The sequence below is a fragment of the Pan troglodytes genome, chromosome 12 (assembly GCF_028858775.2).
Source record: "Pan troglodytes isolate AG18354 chromosome 12, NHGRI_mPanTro3-v2.0_pri, whole genome shotgun sequence".
Classification (NCBI taxonomy): Eukaryota; Metazoa; Chordata; class Mammalia; order Primates; family Hominidae; genus Pan; species Pan troglodytes.
The window spans coordinates 119,010,185-119,027,385 of record NC_072410.2 but is presented as its reverse complement, the minus strand read 5'-3'; the positions used below and the strand labels follow the sequence as shown (position 1 = coordinate 119,027,385).

Sequence of the window (17,201 nt, the reverse complement as noted above, 5' to 3'; positions counted from 1 at the left end):
ATGAGATAAGCTCATTGATGAGTTCTGGTCACTTTTTAAAATAAATTTCTTCTAGAAAAAAATGGGATACATGTGCAGAACATGCAGGTTTGTTACACAGGTATACATGTGCCATGGTGGTCTGCTGCACCTATTGACTTGTTCTCTAAGCTCCCTCCCCTTACCCCCAACCCCCAACAGGCCCTGATGTGTGTTGTTCCCCTCTCTGTTGTCCGTGTGTTCTCATTGTTCAACTCCCACTTATGAGTGAGAACATGTGGTGTTTTGTTTTCTGTTCCTGTGTTAGTTTGCTGAGGATGATGGCTTCCAGCTTCATCTGTGTCCCTGCAAAGGACATGATCTCATTCCTTTTTATGGCTGCATAGTATTCCTTGGTGGATATGTACCACATTTTCTTTATCCAGCTTATCATTGATGGGCATTTGGGTTTGTTCCAAGTCTTTGCTATTGTAAATAGTGCTGCAATAAACATACGTGTGCATGTTTCTTTATAGTAGAATGACTTATATTCCTTTGGGTGTATACCCAATAATGGGATTGCTGGGTCAAATTATATTTTTGGTTCTAGATCCTTGAGGAATCGCCATACCGTCTTCCACAATGGTTGAGCTAATTTACATTCCCACCAACAGTGTAAAAGCATTCTGATTTCTCCACAGCCTCGCCAGCATCCCTTGTTTCCTGACCTTTTAATAATTGCCATTCGGACTGGTGTGAGAGAGTATCTCATTGTGGTTTTGATTTGCATTTCTCTGATGATCAGCGATGTTGAACTTTTTTCATATATTTATTAGCCACATAAATGTCTTTCAAGAAGTGTCTGTTCATATCTTTTACCACTTTTTGATGGGGTTGTTTTTTTCTTGTAAATTTGTTTAAGTCCTTGTAAATTCTGGATATTAGACCTTTGTCAGATGGGAAGATTGCAAAAATTTTCTCCCATTCTGTAGGTTGCCTGTGCACTCTGATGAGTATTTCTTTTGCTGTGCAGAAACTCTTCTAATTAGACCTCATTTGTCAATTTTGGCTTTTGTTTCAATTGCTTTTGGTGTTTTAGTCATGAAGTCTTTGCCCATGCCTGTGTCCTGAATGGTATTACCTAGGTTTTCTTCTAGGGTTTTTATGGTTTGGGTTTTACATTTAAGTCTTTAATCCATCTTGAGTTAATTTTTGTATAAGGTATAAGGAAGGGGTCCAGTTTCAGTTTTCTGCATATGGCTAGCCAGTTTTCCTACCACCATTTGCTGAACAGGAGATCCTTTCCCCATTGCTTGTTTTTGTTGGGTTTGTTGAAGATCAGATGGTTGTAGACATGTGATGTTATTTCTGAGGTCTCTGTTCTGCTCCATTGGTCTATATGTCTGTTTTGGTACCAGTACCACACTGTTTTGGTTACTGTAGCCTTGTAGTATAGTTTGAAGTCAGGTAGTGTGATGCCTCCAGCTTTGTTCTTTTTGCCTAGGATTATCTTGGCTATGCAGAGTTTTCTTCAATTTCATATGAAACTTAAAATAGTTTTTTCTAATTCTGTGAAGAATGTCAATGTTAGTTTGATGAGAAGGGCATTGAATCTATAAATTACTTTGGGCAGTATGGCCATTTTCACGATATTGATTCTTCCTGTCCATGAGAATGGAATGTTTTTCCATTTGCTTGCATCCTCTCTTATTTCCTTGAGCAGTGGTTTGTAGTTCTCCTTGAAGAGGTCCTTCACGTCCCTTGTAAATTGTATTCCTAGGCATTTTATTCTCTTTGTAGCGATTGTGAATGGGAGTTCATTTATGGTTTGGCTGTCTGCTTGTGTATTGTTGGTGTAAAGAATCCTTGTGATTTTTGCACATTTATTTTGTATCCTGAGACTTTGCTGAAGTTGCTTATCAGTTTATGGAGTTTTTGGGCTGAGATGATGGGGTTTTCTAAATATACAGTCATGTCATCTGCAAACAGACACAATTTGACTTCCTCTTTTCCTATTTGAACACACTTTCTTTCTTTCTCTTGCCTGATTGCCCTGGCCAGAACTTCCAATACTATGTTGAATAGAAGTGGTGAGAGAGGGCACCCTTGGCTTGTACCGGTTTTCAAAGGAAATGCTTCCAGCTTTTGCCCATTCAATATGATATTGGCTGTGGGTTTGTCATAAATAGCTCTTATTATTTTGAGATGTGCTCCATCAAAACCTTGTTTATTGAGAGTTTTTAACATGGAGAGATGTTGAATTTTATCAAAGGCCTTTTATGCATCTATTGAGATAATCACATGGTTTTTATATTTGGTTCTGTTTATGCGATGGATTATGTTTATCCATTTGTGTATGTTGAACCAGCCTTGCATCCCAGGGATGAAGCTGACTTCATTGTGGTGGATAAGCTTTTTAACGTGCTGCTGGATTTGGCTTGGCAGTATTTTATTGAGGATTTTCGCATTGATGTTAATCACGGGTATTGGCCTGAAGTTTTCTTTTTTTGTTGTGTCTCTTCCTGGTTTTGGTATCGGAATGATGCTGGCTTCATAAAATGAGTGATGGACTCCCTCATTTTCAATTGTTTGGAATAGTTTCAGAAAGAATGGTACCAGCTCCTCTTTGTATTTCTGGTTGAATTCAGCTGTAAATCCATATGGTCCTGGGCTTTTTTTTTTTTTGGTTGGTAGGCTATTAATTACTGCCTCAATTTCAGAACTTGTTATTGGTCTATTCAGGGATTCAACTTCTTCCTTGGTTAGTCTTCAGAGCATGTATGTGTCTAGGAATTTATCAATTTCTTCCATGTTTTCTAGTTTGTTTGCATAGAGGTGTTTATAGTATTCTCTGATGCTAGTTTGTATTTCGGTGGGGTCAGTGGTGATATCCCCTTTATCATTTTTTATTGTGTCTATTTGATTCTCTTCTCTTGTCTTCTTTATTAGTGTAGATAATATTCTATCCTTTTGTTAAGTTTTTCAAAAAACCGGCTTCTGGATTCATTGATTTTTTGGAGAGTTTTTTGTGTCTATATCTCCTTCAATTCTTCTCTGGTCTTAGTTATTTCTTGTCTTCTGCCACCTTTTGGATTAGTTTGTTCTTGCCTCTCTAGCTCTTTTAACTGTGATGTTAGGGTATCGATGAGTTATTTCAGGCTTTCTGATGTGAGCATTTAGTGCTATAAATTTCCCTCTTAACACTGCTGTAGCTGTGTCCCAGAGATTCTGGTACATTTCCTCTTTGTTCTCATTGGTTTCAAAGAACTTCTTGATTTCTGTCTCAATTTCATTATTTGCCCAGGAGTCATTCAGGAGCAGGTTGTTCAATTTCCATGTATTTGTGTGCTTTTGAGTGAGTTTCTTAATTCTGAGTTCTCATTTGATTGCACTGTAGTCTGAGAGACTGTTATGATTTCAGTTCTTTTGCATTTGCTGAGTGTTTTACTTCCAATTATGTGGTCGATTTTAGAATAAGTGCTATGTGGCACTGAGAAGAACATATATATATATATATATTTTTTTTTTTTTCTGTTTTTGAGATGGAATCTTGCTCTGTCGCCCAGGCTGGAGTGCAGTGGCATGATCTCAGCTCACTGCAACCTCCACCTCTCGGGTTCAAGCGATTCCCTTTCCTCAGCCTCCCAGGTAGCTGGGATTACAGGCATGTGCCACCATGCCTGGCTAATTTTTTGTATTTTAATAGAGATGGAGTTTCACCATGTTGGCCAAGATGGTCTTGATCTGACCTCGTGATCTGCCTGCCTCAGCCTCCCAAAGCGCTGGGATTACAGGCGTCAGCCACCAGGCCTGGCCAAAGAATGTATATTCTGTTGATTTGGGGTAGAGTGTTCTGTAGACATCTGATAGGTCCACTTGATCCAGAGTTGAGTTCAAGTCCTGAATATCCTTGTTAATTTTCTGTCTCGTTGATCTGTTTAATACTGACAATGGGGTGTTAAAGTCTCCCATTATTATTTTGTGGGAGTCTAAGTCTCTTTGTAGGCCTCTAAGAACTTGGTTCATGAATCTTGGTGCTCCTCTATTGGGTGCATATATATTCAGAATAGTTAGCTCTTCTTGTTGAATTTTTTTACCATTATGTAATGCCTCTCTTTTGTGACCTTTGCTGGTTAAAGTCTGTTTTATCAGAGACTAGGATTGCAACCCCTGCTTTTTTTTTTTGCTTCCCATTTGCTTGGTAAATTTTCCTCCATCCCTTTATTTTGAGCCTATGTGTGTCTTTGCACATGAGATAGGTCTCCTTAATACCACATGCTGATGAGTCTTGACTCTTTATCCAATTTGCCAGTCTGTGTCTTTTAATTAGGGCATTAGGCCATTTATATTTAAGGTTATTATTGTTATGTGTGAATTTGATCCTCTCATCATGATGCTAGCTGGTTATTTTGCAGAGTTGTTTATGTGGTTGCTTCACAGTGCCACTGGTCTGTGTACTTCTGTGTGTTTTTATAGTGGCTGGTAATGTTTTTTCCTTTCCATATTTAGTGATTCCTTCAGGATATTCTCCTGGATAACATCCTGAAGTGTGTTTTCCAGCTTTTCCATTTTCCCCACCTCCTTTTGGTACTCCAGTCAATTGTAGGTTCAGTATTTTGATGATGTCCCATATTTCTTGGAGGCTTTGTTCATCCCTTTTCATTCTTTTTTCTCTAGTCTTGTCTGCATTCCTTATTTTAGCAAGGTGGTCTTCAAACCCTGATATCCTTTCTTCCACTTGGTCAGTTTGGCTATTGATACTTGTGTATGCTTCCCAAAGTTCTTGTGCTGTGTTTTTCAGCTCCATCCTGTTGTTTATGTTCCTCTCTAAACTGGTTATTTTAGTTAGCAATTCCTCTAACCTGTTATCAAAGTTCTTAGCTTCTTTGCATTGGGTTAGAACATGCTCAGTGTAGTTTTTTATTACCCATCTTCTAAAGCCTACTTCTGTCAATTCGTCCATCTGATCGTCCTCCTGTCCCCCAGTTCTGTGCCCTTGATGGAGAGACGTTGTGATCATTTGGAGGAAAGAGGCACTCTGGCCTTTTGGGTTTTCAGCATTTTTATGTTGATTCTTTCTCAGAACTACCAGAAGGAAATGCTAAGTCTGCTGGTCTGCAGAGACTGTGGCCACCCCTCCCATTGGGGGATCTGGCTTTTGTCCCTGAGCCTCTGACTGGAGTTACTGGAGTTCCTACAGGGAAGCCCTGCCCAATGAGGAAGGATGGGTCAGGTCAGGCCTAAAGAGGCACTCCGGCCACAGACTGGCACAGCCAGTGTGTTGGGCTGTGGGGGACATGTCTTGGGACCAAGCATCCAGCTTCCCTGGCTCCATCAGGGGAAAAGCACAGCCTGGGGCTATAGAGATGGATACCCTTCTCCCACCCAGGGAGCATAGCGTGTTAGGCAGTGGCGAGTCCCAGTGCTGGCTGCTGCCCCTACCCGAAGGAGCTCAAATGGCTTAGACAGCAGGCAGCTGCAGCTGGTGCTGGTTGCCCCTCCTCCTGGGAGTTCAGTAGGCTTAAGCAGATTCCAGCTGAGAGGCTGTTAAGAGTACATGCATCTGCACATTCTAGGATTGGTACGCTAGGTCCCAGTGGCATGGGTTCACAAGTGGGATCTTCTGATCTGAGGGTTGCACAGTTCCATGGAAAAAGCACAGTTTCCCCAGCTGGGTAGCACGCTCACTCACTGCCTCCCTTTGCTGGTGGGGAGGGGGCTCCCCTGCCCTGTGTGGCTCTCAGGTGAGCCGCTGCACTGCATTGTTCTTCCTTCTCTCCTTCTTCCTCTTCCCTCCAGCTCTTAGTCAGTTCTGATGAGAGAACCTGGATATCTTGGCTGCTGATGAAGGATTCACATGCTTATTATGGTTTTCTTCAATGGGAGCCTCCGAATGCTGCGGCTTCTAGTTGGCCATCTTGACCCCGCCCCTTCTGCTGACTTTTTGCAAATTCTTTGGGATTTTCTACTTAGACAACTGTGTTGTTGTCACACGTATCCATGTGAAGAGACCACCAAACAGGCTTTGTGTGAGCAACAAGGCTGTTTATTTCACCTGGGTGCAGGCGGGCTGAGTCCGAAGAGTCAGTGAAGGGAGATAGAGATGGGGCCGTTTTATAGGATTTGGGTAGGTAGTGGAAAATTACAATCAAAGGGAGTTGTTCTCTGGCAGGGGCAGGGGTCACAAGGTGCTCAGTGGGGGAGCTTCTGAGCCAAGAGAAGGAATTTCACAAGGTAATGTCATCAGTTAAGGCAGGAACAGGCCATTTTCACTTCTTCTGTGATTCTTCAGTTACTTCAGGCCATCTGGATGTATACATGCAGGTCACAGGGGATATGATGGCTTAGCTTGGGCTCAGAGACCTGACAGTTGTCTGTAAATCAAGACCATATTATGTTTTTTTTTCCTATGTGGATGCTTTACTGAACTGGCTATGATCTCCTGTGAGATGCTGAGTAGGAGTGGTGATGTCAGAAATGTTTGACTTCCTCCTGATCATAAGGGGAAAACATTCAGACTTTGTATGCATAGATTAATATACATTTTTTGTAGATGCCATTTATTAGCTTGAGAAAGTTGCTCTGTATCCTGGTTTGCTGAGAGTTTTACCATGAATGGATGTTGAATTTTGTAAAATGGCTTTTCTGCGTCTATTAAGATAACATGTGGTTTTCTTTTCCAGTGTGTTGCTTGAGATACCAGATTATTACATTGATTGATTTTTCAAATGTTGAGCCAGACTTGCATTCCTGGGGTAAACCCCACTTGTTCATGAATCAGCTGTTTATCCAAGGAGGCCTGGTTCCTTTAATTGAAGAAAGGTATTTAGAAATCAAATCTCCTTTATTTTTATAATTTTATATAACTCTGTAATTCACATGCCATCAAAATGACCCTTTAGAAGTATAATTAAATGCTTTATATTATGTTCACAGAGTTGGATGGTCATTACCACTCTCTAATTTCAGAATATTTTTATCACCCTAAAGGGAAACTGTGTACCCATTAACAGTCACTCCTTATTCCCTACCCCTAGTCTACTAATCAACTTTCAGTATCTGTGGATTTGCCTATTATTAGTGTTCCATACAAATTGAATCAAATAATGTGTCCCTTTATGTTTGTCTTCTCTTACTCAGCATAATGTTTTCAAGGTTATTCCATGTTGTAGCATGTATCAGTACTTTATTCTTTTAATGGCTGAATAGTATTCCATTATGTGTTAATTCTTTAAATGTTAGGTAGAATTCACAAGTGAAGCCATTTGTGCTTAGCTTTTTCTGTTTTCATGGGAAGTTTTTTGATTACTAATTCAGTCTCTTTACTTGTTATAGTTTTATTTATACTTTATGTTTCTTCTTGAGTTACTTTCAGTAGTTTGTGTCTTTCTAAGAATTTATAAATTTTGTGTAGGTTATTTAACTCATTGGCAAACAATTATTTATAGTAGTCTCTTATAATCACCTTATTTCTGTGAAGTCAATAGTGTTATTCCCTGTACATTTCTGATTTTATCAATTTTAGTGTTCTCTTTTTTTCTTGATCAGTCTAGCTAAAAGTTTGTCAATTTTGCTGATTTTTTTTTCCAAAAATCTAGCTTTTGGTTTCACTGAATTTTCTCTAGTTTTAAAATTTTCTATTTTACTTTTTCCACTCTAATCTTTATTATTTTTTCCTTCTGCTTGCCTTGAGTTTTGTTTGCTCTTTCATTTTTGTATAGCTTCTTAAGGTGGAAGTTTCAGTAACTGATTTGAGCTCTTTCTTCCTTTTTAATATGGCATTTAAAGCTATACATTTCTAATATCGTTTGGCTGTGTCCCCACCCAAATCTCATCTTGTATTCTCATGTGTTGTAGGAGGGACCTGGTGGGAGGTAATTGAATCATAAGGGGCGGGTCTTTCCCATGCTGATCTTGTGATAGTGAGTAAGTCTCATGAGATCTGATGGTTTTATAAGTGGGAGTTTCCCTGCACACACTCTCTTGCCTGCTGCCATCCATGTAAGGTGTGACTTGTTCCTCCTTGCCTTCCACCATGATTGTGAGGCTTACCCAGGCACATGGAACTGTAAGTCTATTAAACTTCTTTCTTTTGTAAATCTCCCAGTCTTGGGTATGTCTTTATCAGCAGCATGAAAACAGACTAATACAATTTCCCTCTAAGCACTGCTCTAGTTGTATCCTGTAAATTTTATTGTGTTTTAGTTTTCATTCATCTCAAAGTATTTTCTAATTTTTCTGTGGTTTCCTCTCGGATCTATTTTTTTTTCATTTAAGAGCATGTTTTTAGATTTTCACATATTTGTAAGTTTTCCAATTTCCTTCTATTATTGATTTCTAACATCATTCCGTTGTGTTCAGAGAACATGTAATTTCAAGCCTTTTACCTTTATTGAGACTTGTTTTATGGCCTAATATTTGGTTTATCCTGAGTAATGTTCTGTATGCACTTGAGAAGAATACACATTCTGCTGTTGTTGGGTAGAGTAGAGTGTCTTATGTCTTGTTGGTTTATGTTGTTCATGTTTTTAATTTCTTTGTTTATCTTCTACCCAGTTGTTGAAAGTAAAGTATTGAATTCTCCAACTGTTAATGTTGAATTATCTATTTCTTTTCTCAACTCAGTTTTTGCTCCATGTATTTTGGGACTCTGATGTTAGGCTTCTTCATTTATAAAGGATATTTTCATGGATATAGAATTCTGTGTTGATAGTTTTTTTTCTTCCATATCTTTATCAATGTCATTCCCATTGACTTCTGATTTCCATTGTTTCAAGTGAGAATTTTCATCTTTTTGAATTTTTTTGAATTTTCATCAAATTCAACTGTAATTTTCATCTTTGTTTTTCTTTATATTATGTGTCTGCAGTTACTGCATGGTGTTCACCTTTTCTACTAGAGCAGGATTTGGCAAACCTTTCCAGGAAGGGAGATGGTAAGTATTTTAGGCTGTGTGCCATGTGGTCTTTGTTGCAACTCATCAGCTGTGCTGCTGTGGTGAGGAAACAGTCATAGACAATAAGTAAACACATGGGCATGGCATGTTCCAGTGAAATATTTACAGAATCAGACAGAAGCCTGGATTCAGTCCATGGACTGTAGCTTGCTCACTCCCAGTCTGAAGTTGCAAATGTATTTATTAGAGTTATTTAGAATTCCCTATTTGATAGTTCCAGGATGTGGATCATATCTGTATCTGGTCCCATTGATTGTTGTATGATTTGGTGGTGAGTTATTTTTTCTCTTTTTCATGTGTTTGAAAACTTTTGGTTAAAAGCTTGATATCATATATAGCAGGGATTGGCAAACTTCTCTGCAAAGTGCCAGAGAGGGAGTATTTTAGACTTCACAGGCTATACCAACTCTATTGCAACTACTCAACTCTGTTTTATTGCAGACATAGACAAATCTTGAATGAAAAGGCTTGACTGTGTCCCAGTAAACCCTTACGTATGAAAACAGATGGTGGGCTGGATTTGATACACAGGCTGTAGAGACTGAGGTAAACAGTCTATATGCCATGCAATGTGCATACCTCCTTTTCTGCTAGGCCTTTTTGCGGGGGCTTGAATCATCCTAGAGAGGAGTTTAGTTGAGGTTTGTTGTTATGGCTACCTTCAGTGCACCACTGGCTTCAACTTCATTACTTTCTGCTTAGGGTTGGGGCTGGTTTCCTTCAACAGGTTTTCTCACTGCTCCTGTCCCACCTTCAGCTCTAGGTTTCTCTTCCCCCCTACCCCAGAGCAGTCTTGCTCCGTGCTCTTGCCCCTTCCCTAGCTGTAGATTTCTGATACTTGTCACTGGATGCCTGTTGCCTGCTGAGGTTTCTCTTTTTTTCTGTTTCAGCCTCATGTTTAGGCAGGATTTCTGTACCTGGGTCTTGGAAGTGGGGATTTCTCAGTGGTCCTGCCTCTTCTCTGGCAGTAGAGAACCTATCAAAATCTGGACCCAGAACGATTTCTTGCCCCTTTCCCAGAAGTGGAGGGTTTTATTCTGTTCCCTTCTCTAGCCACAGTGGGTCTTCATCAGTTCCCTGGCAGTGACCGGTTTTGCTGTCTTCCTCTCAGAAGCTAAAGCCTTGTCCCCTAGTGGGAGGGTTTAGGGAGGGCCCTGAGGTTTCCTGCAGCAGTGGGCTCCTTTCCAGCCCTGCATCATGGGGGACACTTTCCCTTACCTGCTGCCCTAGCCCCTCATCTCTTTTGTGAGCAATCGGTGAAGTCTGCAGAAAATACCCTGGGAGTCAGTACAAGCTCTCCTGTACCTGCAGCTTCTGCAGTCACCTATATGCACCAAAACTCTTAGCAGAAATCTTCTTAGGCCTTTCTTTGGCACAGTCTTGTCTTTCTCTTAGGCCCTGCCCTAGGGAAGCCAGGCTCGAATCCTGTGCCTTCTAGGAGGAATTTATCTTTCTTTAGATTTCAGGCTAATTGGTTGCCTTGTGACCTGAACTCTCTGATGGGTTCAAGAGAGTTATAATTTTGTAGATTATCTGGCTTTTTCTTATTGGTAAGGCAGGAGCTTGTCATTACAGTAGTTTTCTTTCCAAGTTAAAGCTGGGTCATTTTTGATATGGAAAATGTTTAGGGAGACAGGATGGCAGTGGAGAGCTTGCAGTGACCCATGGGGATTAGTATGAAACGGGTCTGTAGCTCCTGGTCTCCAGTGTGGTCATGGCACTGCCCTGATTTGAGTTCAACAACCTGGGCTGGAGGCTGAAGGTTGACTAGCAGAGCTTATCTAGACAGTGGGGATCCTGGGGGCTTCATATATCTTGGTCTGGACTTCCAGGGCAGAATGAAGCTGATCACTGCTGTAGCCAGGAGAGGTGGGTGGCCTGCTAGGGTTAGCCTGGCTCTCATGTCTTGGCAAATCATCTTTGAGTGCATTCACATCTTCAGTGGACTAACCTTTGCTATAAATCTCGTGCCTCAGGATCCAGCAGTAGCTGAGCCTTCGTGTGCTGAGGACTCTTGTTTATTGTTCAGAGAAAAGAGTTTCAGCTGCTAACACTGATGGTTTCTGTTTCAGGAAAACAATTCACGAGTGTCTTTTAAGAAAAAGTTGCCCTTAAGACACACCACAAAGAAAAAAGGTATGTCAAAGAAATAGAAATTTATATATTCTGTAATAACCCAGCCATAGATGAAAATACTTGTAAGATCCTCTTGTAAACAGCTGGCATAATGTAGGCTAAATATAGTTTAAAATATGCAGAGAACACTCAGTAGGGAAAAGATCTTCCTTTCCGTCCACCACCTCCTCCTTGCTCCCCATTAAAAACCCCATAATAATATCACCAGTTTACAAATTTTTAAAGTTTTTCATGGCTCTTTATTTGTTACCATAATTCTTTTTCCAATTATAGTTTTAAAATCAGTTTATAAAGAGTTTTCATGTATATGACTTTCTGGTGTAACATATTAGCCATAAAGAGAAGAAAAATGATATATCACAGTATTAATTGATATAATGCTTGGGAAAGTGCTTTGCAAATTGTAAAAATCTTTTGTAGGTATTAGCTTTTTTAAAAAAATTATGTATGTCAGATATTTTATAAATGAGGAAACTGAGGCATAGAGAAGGGGGTACCCTGCCCCACAAGGTCACAGGTCATTTCCCACATTGCTGATCTTGAAGCGTGCTAGCTGGCACTCGCTGACAGGCTGCATCTTCTGAGGTTCGAAGGTCCCCTCTCTGTGGGTAGGAATGGAAAGCCCAACAGCTCCTTCCACAGCTTTGCGTGGTGTTTAAGATCTTTATCTCCTTGCATGTGATTTAGTCCCCCAAATAAAGCACCTGCAGCCCCCATTAAAAAGTATGGTAATTAAGATCCTATGAGATAATATGTCCTATGAGATTACCTGATAGTAAGGATTACCTAATGCCATGTGCATTGCATCTCTGTGGCCTTCCTCCCTCCTTCCCTCCCTCCCCTGCCTCCCTCCCTTCCCTGCCTCCCTCCCTCTCTCCTTCCCTTCCTCCCTCCAATTGTTTATTAAGTGGACCTGTGTGTGAGGACCTGAATGTTGTACCTCTTGAAGACAAATATAGAAGGAGTCTTGACCAAAGGAGAGGTTGAAAGGAGCTCTGCTAGCTCACGGGGAGGCAGACAAGCCACACCCCAGCCCATCACCCATCACAGTGGTTGACATCTCTTAGAATTCAGACTTGGTTAAAATCAGATTAAATTAACCCTGAGGGGAGGCTGGAAGGGGAAGAGATCTGCTCAGAGCTGCCTGAAGGCTACATATGGAGTAGAGGACATCTGGGCCTCGTTGGACACCAAAAGGCAAAGCCACGTGGAAGGGGAGGCAGCAGGGGCAGGGATGGGGGTGGCGGTCCACTTGGTGTGTTGGAAGCAGCAGCCTGGGACCGGGGAGACAGGAACACAAGAGGGTCAGGTGGTTCTCAGGTCCCAAGCTGGAGTGAGAGCTCTCTGGGTGGTGATCTTCATGCTGTTCTCTTCTGTGGACTGGGAGAAAAAGGTGGAGTAACCCTGGCTCACTTGGGACCCATCATACATTATGCTAATTGGGGTTTCAGCTTCAAAATTTCATTATAATTGTTGATGTTCCTTCAATCGACATCTTTCAACAATTTGTTTTGAATGTTGGGGAAATATACTTTCCATTGAATCCTGGGGAATGTTTACCTTCTGATTTTCTCCTCTTGCTGGTAACTTAAGAGAAAAGACATCATTCAGTGTGATAAATGCCAACTAGATTATCAGAGAAGCTTTTTCTGCTTTCAAGAAGTGGTTCCCCTAGATATTAAAATATAAAGATGCTATTTTCACCACATTGGAGCAGAAGTGCATTTGGGCCCCAGATCGCCACCTAGTGACCAGAAAAGAACCCATTGGGCATAACCAATAAGTCTGATGGAAGTGTCCATCCAGTTTTAGAATGTGGGTCTCTTCTCTTTTTGTTACTTGATTTTTAACTGAAGGATGCTCTTCAGGTGACAATTTGCCCCAGAAAAAAATATCAGTGGGCAAACTGTACCTCTTTTCCCCTTTCAGCCCTTCCTCTGCCCTTTCAAGTCAAAGTTCTGAGTACTTTCAAAAATCACATGAAAGTCTGCAGACTGTTATTGAGCCTTCAGTTTATAAAACATACATGGAACCATCTGCCATAATAATTTAAAAATATGTGTGGATTATAAACTGCCTTTGTAGACATTTCCTTTTGATTTTTATTTTCACGGTAACAACCTTGCCAGATGGTTATTCTCAATAGAGTGATTACCTGTCTTGTGCTTGGTGACAAAGGTGACAATAGAAACAGCAGAAATTGAAGCAGATTGCCTCCTCTTCCTACCTACACTCCATGGCCAGGAAAGTGGTGTGCTGGGTGCAGGGCGGGTGCCGCTCACCCGGGGCTGCCCTCTCTCTGTGGGCTTGCCTCATCATGTCAGCTCTGGGCAGCCTGGGGAGGTGACAGTGAGTTATTTTATAAGCTCACTAGTTTGTTTCCAAGTGCCCAGCAACCCTTTGGGCTCTACCCAACAGCATCATAGTCCAATTACAGCCTTCAAAGTCTCTGAGCCGTTTCTCACTATGCTGCATTACACAAGGCCGTTGAAGTTAATCAGCCAGTCTGAGGCCACCGGAAATTGTGGCCCAGCAGGCAGATTTATTTGGGAGGAGGGAATGAGCCCATTTCACACTTCACTTAAAACATGTTACCTTTCCTGCTGAATGCTTATGGCTGTTAGTGGCCATCAATCCTACCAAATTCTGTAGAATCAGGTGCTTCAAAGTCCTGGAATTCTTGCCACTTGCAACACCTTGTTTCCGAAACATTGCAGTGCCTTCTGATATTTTGTGAGTTTGCAAGTTTCATTTTTCTGGGAGAAGAAGGCAATGTTAAGTCCTTGAAGTTTAATTCAAGGCAGTAGTAAGTTTTTCTTTTACTCACTGGAAATCATTTTTGGCTATTTTATTGAAGTTATTTTCGTTTGTTTTTGAGAATTAGGAAGCGGAGGGGTATTCAAAAAGAGAGGACAAAAGAAACCAAAAAATACCAATTATTTTCACTATCATTTCTCAGTCTGCTTTCCTTTGCTTCGAAGTGTTCACACTTCCAGTGGCCCCGGCACAGGAACACACGGTCACGCTGCACAGGGCCTGTGATGCTGGCTTTAGAAACCTCCTTCTTTTGCAGTGTGTGTGCAACGCAACCGCTTCACCGCTTCTTCTCAGTTTCTTTGTGTGCTGTGAGCCTGAGAATCCGGATGCATAGCATTTTCAGGCTGGATTCTCATTCCGTAAGGCTTCATTAGATGTCTTTTTCTTTTTTTTTGCATTGATTTTAGTCAATCTGGCAACTAAGGAATGGTTAAAAATGAATTTTTAACTTTTTTGTGATCATAAATTAGCTTGGCTCTGTGATGAACTGTTATTGATTGTCATTCAAAAAGCTACTGGCAGTTGGTGACAGAGTTTAGCAGGCAGGGCGGGCCCTCGTGGAGAGTGGAGCACACAGTTGCCTGCCCGACCTGCCTTTTTGATCACATGTTCCCACTTCAAAAGCACATCCTGGTCGTGCTGCGCGGTTCCTATAATCTTTTCCTGTCTATTTTGACAGCCTCTTTTGACTTGTGATAACAGCCTGCTCCAAGCAAAATTAATCACAATGGTTTATTTTTTAATTCTTTCTTAATATCTTTGGGTAAAGCTACAGAGATTTACTCCCCTGAACCAGGCTTCTGCTCATTTTCCCTGCTGTTTTTATGATTTTCGTTAAGACCACCCCAAGCAGAGTAGAAAATCTCTGGGTTTCGGGGCCTTCGGTTCTCTCTCACCCCTCACAGAATCCTTTCGTCCCTGCTTTTCCTCTTCCTATTAGGTGGCTGGTGGATAAAACCTCTGCTTTTGATGACTGTTATCAGTTATTGACACATAATGTGAAATTAAGTCAGTGTCAGCTTCTGAAGCTTGCCGCTCTAAGTCTTAGCTTCTGTTGTGGAATGGAAGTGGCCGCCCTCTGTGAAGAAGCCGTCAGGGCATCTGAATGTTAGTGCCATATAGGCTGTGAGGGCAGCCCTGGGCTGTAGATAAGGATGTTGGCCGTGCAGAAAATGATTTCACTGAATATGCATCTTATTTTACCCAAGGATAAGGAGAGCTGACAGAAAACCCAATGGTTAATGTTTGCTTGGTGGTTCAGGCCCTGATGTTTGTGCTTACATATCAATCAGCTTACCTAAATGCATCTCTGCAGTTTCCCAAATATTTGGTAGGTGACAACTTAGCCACTTGGTATTTCTTGTGTTCCTGGAAATAATGAGTGCTTTTATTGGAGGTTTTTTTTTTTGTTCATCCATTAGTGATGTTCTGTGATCTTTTGCTTAGGTGTAAAATGATGCCTAGGACTGCAGTGTGGTGCAGAGGAGAGCAAGCACTGGGCCTGCATCCACAAGACCTGCCAGTAGCCCTGGACCTGCTGTCGAGGGGCTGTATCCACTCAGGCCCATTGCAGGGGCCCCATGTCCTCATTGGTAAGATGAGGCCAAGGAATTAGATGCTCCTTCTTGGTTCCAGCTCTTGGGAAATTTGTGAACTCCACACCGGTTCAGCCCTTCCTCTTGTCTTCTTGAGCCTGATGGGCAGGAGCAGGAAGCTGCACCCTGTAGTTGCGACCCCACTCCATGTGGCTGGGCAGGTTAAAGGGGAGCCATGGGACCAGAGGCTTAGTGGTCCATTTGGGCTCTGTGGTGGGATTGACCTTGACTCACGGGGGGTGGTTGTTTGAACTCTGAATCCAGACTCTTCGCCTTCAGACAGAACAAGATCCAAACAATTCTAAAAGAATGTTCACTACATTTTTCTTTGCCTCAGATACTTTGCTTACTACTAAATGTAACTCTTTTCTGAGAATCTCAAATTTCTATTTCTTTCTTTGTTGGCCGAACTCACTCACTTCCTGTATGGCATTTGATTTAAACACAGCCTTTCTTCAGTCTCTTGGGGTGGATAATTTCAGCCTGATAAAATGATCTTTTGAGTTTTGTAAAATTGTTTCTGAGCAATTCCAAGTAGGATTTACTTGGTGACTTTCCTCAGTAGTGATCAAAGATCGTGTGCTTTGGACATATGACTGCACCGAGAAGGAACATTTCCTTTGCCTTCCTGGCAGCCGTAAAAACGTGGGGTGGTTTTCTCCTATTTGTAGACAGCCCTCTTCCAAATGATCCTAAAGAAGTTGTCATTGGATGCGTTAAAATTGCCAAGAGGATTTTAACATGGACTTACAGCTGTGCATCGCTCAATGATGGGGTGTGTTCTGAGAAATGCTCTTTTAGATGATTCTGCCCTTGTGCAAACGTCAGAGAGTGACATGCACAAACCTCGATGGCACAGCCTACTGCACACCTCGGCTATGTGGTGTAGCCTATTGCCTAGACTGCAAACCTGTACAGTAAATGACCGTACTGAATAACATCGGCAACTGTAACGCAGTGGTATTTGTGCATCTGAACATATCTAATCATAGAAAAGATACCATCAAATATGGTATTATAATTTTAAGGAACCACCATTGGACATGTGGCCTTTTGTTGATGGAAACATCATTATGCTGCATATGACAGTGTTTAAAAAATCATTTAAAAATGCTTGAAAATGGAAAGAGGAGAAGCAAAATGTTAATCAGAGGAACTCAGCACCCAAACAAACTTGCCTAATTGAATTCAGCCATGTGTGTGGTGGAACGTGTAGAAGTCAGAGTCCTCGGATCAAACACCAGCCCTTCCTGCTTGACATCTGTGATGTCTAAGGCAGAGCATTCCGCCTCTCTGAATGTTATTTCCCTCATCTACAAAAGGAACTGCACATGGCAGTGTTGTGATGTTGAATGAGAAAAGGGATCTAAAGGCTGAAAATGAAAACCATGCGCGAATGGAAGGTAGCCCTGCCTTCTTCACTTTCCTGTTTTGGACTTTCCTTGAGTTCCCTATGTCGGTTCTGTTGCGTCATGTGCAGGAATCAGTGTCTCCTGGCATGGCGAGGGGCTCTTTCTACTTGTGTATCTTCATCTGGGTCCTAATGTAATTTCCAGTCCCCTCTGCACATCTGATTTCGATTGTGCCTCTCTTTGACGTTGGATGGTTACTGTATGTCAAACAATATCGAAATCGAAACATCTGCCAACACTAAATGGCTTCAGAAAGTATTCTTGTCTGTTTTCACCATACATTTGTGTTGAATTTCCCAGCAAATTTCATAGGAAAAATCACCTATA

The 17,201-nt window shown here is 41.5% G+C and overlaps 1 protein-coding gene and 1 long non-coding RNA gene across 3 annotated transcripts in view; both read left to right on the top strand.

Moving 5' to 3' along the window:
* The window catches only part of DCDC2C (doublecortin domain containing 2C), a 139,375-nt gene that overhangs the window by 108,868 nt on the left and 13,306 nt on the right, over positions 1-17,201 (top strand). The window lies entirely within an intron of this gene.
* On the top strand, positions 10,987-16,422 carry LOC129143088 (uncharacterized). The gene is made up of 2 exons (XR_008546153.2): positions 10,987-11,050; positions 15,314-16,422. It is a non-coding gene; the product is annotated as an uncharacterized LOC129143088 (long non-coding RNA).